Source organism: Perognathus longimembris, chromosome 28 (genome assembly GCF_023159225.1).
Source record: "Perognathus longimembris pacificus isolate PPM17 chromosome 28, ASM2315922v1, whole genome shotgun sequence".
NCBI classification, from domain to species: Eukaryota; Metazoa; Chordata; class Mammalia; order Rodentia; family Heteromyidae; genus Perognathus; species Perognathus longimembris.
In genome coordinates this window covers 1,241,445-1,247,202 of record NC_063188.1, presented here as the reverse complement: position 1 = coordinate 1,247,202, position 5,758 = coordinate 1,241,445, and positions in this window count along the sequence as shown.

The window sequence follows — 5,758 nt, the reverse complement described above, 5'->3', positions numbered from 1 at the left end:
AAATATGCCTGCACCCTCTGCCGGTTCTTGAACAATCTGAAGTGTCTTAATTGCATCTTACCAGTTTAAGACAACCTGACATTTCATAAGCCCTTCCTTATCTCAAAGCTGTTCCTCTTTTTTTTGTTTGTTTGTTTGGTTTTTTTTTTGCCCGTCCTGGGCCTTAGACTCAGGGCCTGAGCACTGTCCCTGGCTTCCTTTTTGCTCAAGGCTAGCACTCTACTACTTGAGCCACAGCGCCACTTCTGGCCATTTTCTGTATATGTGGTGCTGGGGAATCGAACCCAGGGCTTCATGTATGGGAGGCAAGCTCTCTTGCCACTAGGCCATATTCCCAGCCCAAAGCTGTTCCTCTTTTCCTTAACAAGAGCCAAGCCAACAGGCCAAAGCAGGAACTTTAGTTTTTTGGGGTTTTTTTTGTTTTTGTTTTTGGGTTTGTTTGTTTTTTTGCCAGTGCTGGGGCTTGAACTCTGGGTCTGGGCGCTGTCCCTGAGCTTCTTTGGCTCAAGGATAGTGCTCTACCACTTGAGCCACAGCACCACTTCCACTTTTCCTGAGTCATTTATTGAAGAGTCTCACAGGCGCTCCTGTCTGGGCTGGTTTGGAACCATAATCCTCAGATCTCAGCCTTTGGCGTAGCTAGGATTACCAAGTGTGAGCCACCAGTGTCCTGCTCATACCTACTTTTTTTTTTCAGGCAAAAAAAATCATTTATTCAGAGAGAGCAAACTGCTACCTGCATAAGATGGAGGCTCGGGGAGACAGAGAGGAAGGAAGAAGAGCAAGAGAGCAAGGAGAATAAGAGAGAAGAGAGAGAGAGAAAGAACAGGGACTCATGTTGAGCCGGATTATATAGAGAAAGGCAGGAGGCATGATACCTAGTTGTTGTTGTTGTTTTTTTAATGTTATTGACAAGGTGTTGTGCAAAGGGGGTACAGTTACATAACAAGGTAGTGAGTACATTTCTTGTGATATCTGTTACACTGTCATTTTTCTTTCCCTTTCCTAGTTCAGGTAGGCATATATACAATATCCAGTGTACCAAAATCATATACAGTAACAACATGGGGTACGCCAAAGGAAATTCACCTAGAACTTTAAATGTAACGTCACCAATAGAATCCTCCTGTGTCCTTCTCTTGGAGTTGTTTTTGCTTATCCTCGTCTTATATAATCATGTGTTCATAGCTGGTGAGCTATTGTGATCCACTGCTAGTTCTATCCTCAACCTTTTTATGTTTGTTTAGTAGTTGTTTGGATTTAAATACATAATGTAAAGTCACTGACCCAAACATGTGGAAATATCATTTGAAAATAAGCTTGTTACTTTTCAGACCTGGTCTCTCCTGTTCCCCCCCCCCAACAGTCATATATGAAGGAGACCATGTGCCTTTGTTCTCTGTGTTCTAGGCTTGTCTCACTCAACATTACTTGTTCAAGCTCTGACCATTTCCCTGAGAATACCAATATTTTATCATTTCTAATCGCTGTGTAGAATTCCATTGTGTACAGGTACCACATTTTTGGATCCATTCATCCGTAGTGGGGCATCTGGGTTATTTCCATATTTTGGCTATTGTGAATTGTGCAGCAGATGTGCAGGTGTCTTTGTGGTATCCTGAGACCTGTTGTTCAGGATAGATGCCTAGGAGTGGTATGGCTGGGTTATAGGGTAGGTCTATGCTGAGCTTTTTGAGGAACCTCCATACTGTTCTCCAAAGTGGTTGTACTAGTTTGCACTATCACCAACAGTGAGATCTAGTTTTTTATTACCTTTTTCCCTCTCTGTAACTTTATCAAGTGCTAGATGTTCTATGTGGATAACTATGAATGATCCGAGGCCAAGAATACTGTTGTGTTCCTTTGGAGAAGATTTACACTTGCTCTGGAAGACAGATGGGACAGTAGAAATCCTGAGTCACCTTAATCCAATTTACAGGGATTGAACTAGTTCAAATCTTGATTAGCATCTCTTATGGTGCAGGGCTACAGCTCTTCCCAAGCTAGCTATTGCTAGACTTTGTGTTTCCAACTTGAAGCATACAGGGTTTTCTTTTCTTTTTTTTCTTTACAGATTCATATGAAAGGCAGTGAGTACATTTCTTGTTCTACTTGTTACCTCCTCCTTCATTCCCCCCCCTTTCCCCCTTCCTCTCTCCCCCCAAGAGTTGTGCAGTTGGTTTACACCAAATGGTTTTATAAGTGTGGCTTTTTGAAAGGTTAGTCTTTTTGTTCTTTGTCTCTCGATTTTGGTATTCCCTCTCCCTTCCCCAGTTCTGATACCCGGATATAAAGTATCCAGGGTACACAGACGTGATACCGTGGTAGCCTATGCAGGGTTTTCTAAGGCTCTTTCTTCTTCTTCTTGGTAGGCCCAGAACTCCAGTTCTAAACCCTTTGTCTCCTAGGTCTGTCTATAGCTGTTTGGCTTCTCAGCTCTCAGCTGCCTCTGCTATAGTCAGCAGGTGACTTTTAGGCGCAAACAGCTTTGAACGCTGAACTTATCTCAGAGCATCTCTTTCTCACATCTTGGTCCCATAATGCTTTTTTGTGCTTAGTATCATTTATTCTCAAGCCAATACCTTTTCTCTTTTATTGAGTTTATCTAGTTGCTCTCAGTGGAAGTTACGGTTTAAGGTACTTATTTAGTTAGGTACTGCTGACCAGTCTTAGTTTAAGTGAAAATCTATGTAATCCTAGCTACTCAGGAGTCTGAGATCTGGGGATCACAGTTTGAAGTCAGGCCAGCAGGAAAGTGTGTGAGACTTTTTTTTTTTTTGCCAGTCCTGTGGCTTGAACTCAGGGCCTGAGCACTGGCTTCTCTTTGCTCAAGGCTAGCACTCTGCCACTTGAGCCACAGCGCCACCTCTGGCCACTTTCTGTATATGTGGTGCTGGGGAATCAAACCCAGGGCCTCATGTATACAAAGCAAGTACTCTTGCCACTAGGCCATATTCCTAGCCCTCTGTGAGACTCTTATCGCCAATAAACTACCAAAAAAAGACAGAAGTGGAGCTGTGGTTCAAGTGGTAGAGAGCTATTTTTTGAGTTAAAAATGTTAAGGGACAGTGCTTAGTTCCTGAGTGCAAACCCCAGGACTGGCACCAAAGTAAATGAATGTAACAAAATAAATTACTTGTTCTGTCTTTATTAGACACATAAGTCATTTAGCATTTCCAATTGTGACTAACTACAATTCTTTGATGTACTGTATCAGAGAGGCTACCTGACTGTGGGTAAGAATTTCTTGCATTTATGATGGGCATTGTTGGCTCATGCCTGTATTCCTAGCTACTCAGGAGGCTGAGATCTGAGGTTCACAGTTCAAAGCCAGCCTAGGCTGGCTGAGACTCTTTTATCTCCAAACAACCAGTAAAAAGCCAGAAGTGGAGCTGCAGCCCAAGTGGTAGAGCACAAGCCTTGAAGGGAAAAGTCAAGCGAGAGTGAGAAGCCTTGAGTTTCAACACCAATACCAGCACAAAGATATCTGATACTGTGGTGATTAATAGGAATCTGTCCAAATCCATGCGACATGGCCCAGAGTGAACCCATAGCAACATGGGCTCCAGTGAACAGTCTAATCACAGGACTGACTCACCAATTGGACACTTGCAACATTTGTCTGGTAGGAAAGCTGGAGGAGTGGAATGTGGAAGATGTAGTTATTTCCTACTTTGTTCTCAAGTTTGCTAAAAACCTAAAATGGCTTGTATTGGCTGGGCTGGGTGTGTGCTCAGTGGCAGAGCCCTTGCCTAGCATGCTCAAGGTCCTAGGTTCCATTCCAAGCAATGCAAAAACCCAAAAAGCTCCAGCATGTGGCTGCCCGACCCAGCGCCTTGGATGCGGAGCTGTTTGGATTCCAGGCAGCAACTGCAGGCTCTGCCGCTCTATTTGCGTGCTGCTTGTGTGGGTGCCTGACTACAGAGAGTCCACCCGTGCACCTTTCACATTCCAGCTCCAGCTGGCCAGGTGGCTAGATAGCTGCAGAGCCCCACCTCGGTGCAAATTACTGTCATGGAAGGGAGAACTAGCAACCAGATCCTGGGGACCGCAGGCTGATTCTGTTATATGTGGAACAAAGTGAGTAGTCACCTCTGAGTGATCAGTGCTGTAAATTGGAGCAGAGAAGTGGGCGGAGCTGGGAAGCATGCAGTGTGAAGAGTGGGGACTTAGTGACAGAAGATGTTATAACAAGCTTGTTTGCTGATAGGACAGAAAACCTAGAAATACAGAAAAGGGAAGGTGAGATATGGCAGGAGAGAAGTGCTCCAGTGAGTCATGGGACTTGGATGGGAGCCAGTGCCCAGGTAATAAGGGCTTAGGCCTGGGACTGGAACAGATTTGAGGCTGGAAATAAGAGGTAAGACACTGTTGCCAGGTGCAGTGGCTCGCCTATAATCCTAGCTACTCAGGAGGCTGACATCTGAGGATCAGAGTTCAAAGCCAGCCTAAGCAGGAAGTCTGAAACTCTTGTCTCCAATTAAGCAGCAAAAACTTGGAGGTAGAGGTGTGGCTCAAGAGGTAGAGTACTTGCCTTGAGCAAGAAAACTAAGCAAGCTGTGTGAAAACTAAGAAAACTAAGCAAGCAGGCTGAGGTCTGTGGGTCACAGTTCAAAGCCAACCTGGGCAGAAAAGTCTTCATGAGACTCATCTCTAATTAGCCACTCAAAAACCAGAACTAGAGCTGTGAGTCAAAGTGGTAGAGTGCTAGCCTTGAGGAAAAGAGTTCAAGGGTAGCACCTAGAACCTGAGTTCAAACTCCATGACTGAAAAAAAAAAGCCAAGCAAGAGCACAGGGCCATAAATTCAAGCCTTGGTACTGGGAACTAAAAAGACATTTTCGGGGCTGGGAATATGGCCTAGTGGCAAGAGTGCTCGCCTCATATACATGAGGCCCTGGGTTCAGTTCCCCAGCACCACATATACAAAAAATGGCCAGAAGTGGTGCTGTGGCTCAAGTGGCAGAGTGCTAGCCTTGAGCAAAAAGAAGCCAGGGACAGTGCTCAGGCCCTGAGTCCAAGCCCAGGACTGGCCAAAAAAAAAAAAAAAGACATTTTCTTCTAATGGTTTCTACCCACTCAGTTAAAGATGTGATGAAGTCCTCAGCTGAGACAACAGGAGCTGGAGAATGATGTGAAACCTTAAAGAGCCAGAGAGGAGAGCCTAGCGCCAGTGGCTCACACTGGCATTCTAGCTACTCGATGGGATTTGAGGATTGCAGTTAACCACCAAAAGGCTGGAAGTGGAGCTGTGGCTCAAGTGGTAGAGTGGTAGTCTTGAGCACAAAAGCTCAGAGATTGTGCCCAGGCCCTGAGTTCAAGCCCCACAACCGATTAATAAAAAAGAAAGGAGCCAGAGAGGCGACAGACTGTGTGGTTTAGAGACACTTGCACGCAGCGTCGGTGGCTGTGTCCCATTGACTAGGGGAAAGGCTCCAGGCACTGGCTAACTGGTTGTGGGCCTAGGGTGCCATGATTCCTGGGGTCTTGCCTACTTGTGGCAACCCCATTGGTAATGGCAAGACCCAGCCGTGATGAAAGCTAAGTCTTGGTCTTGAGCGGGTAGTCCGGGGAGGAAACACTGAGGCCCAACAGCATGGTGGGATAACCTGGCCACAGCGATTGTCAGGGAAAGTTCAGGGCTGTGGCATTGAGTCACAAATGCCCCTGAGGCTGGTTCCTAGAGCGTTCCCCAGTGGGGGACCAACACAGCGATGCACATACCTGGGCACAGAAGGAAAGGCTCTCTTTGTTTCCAG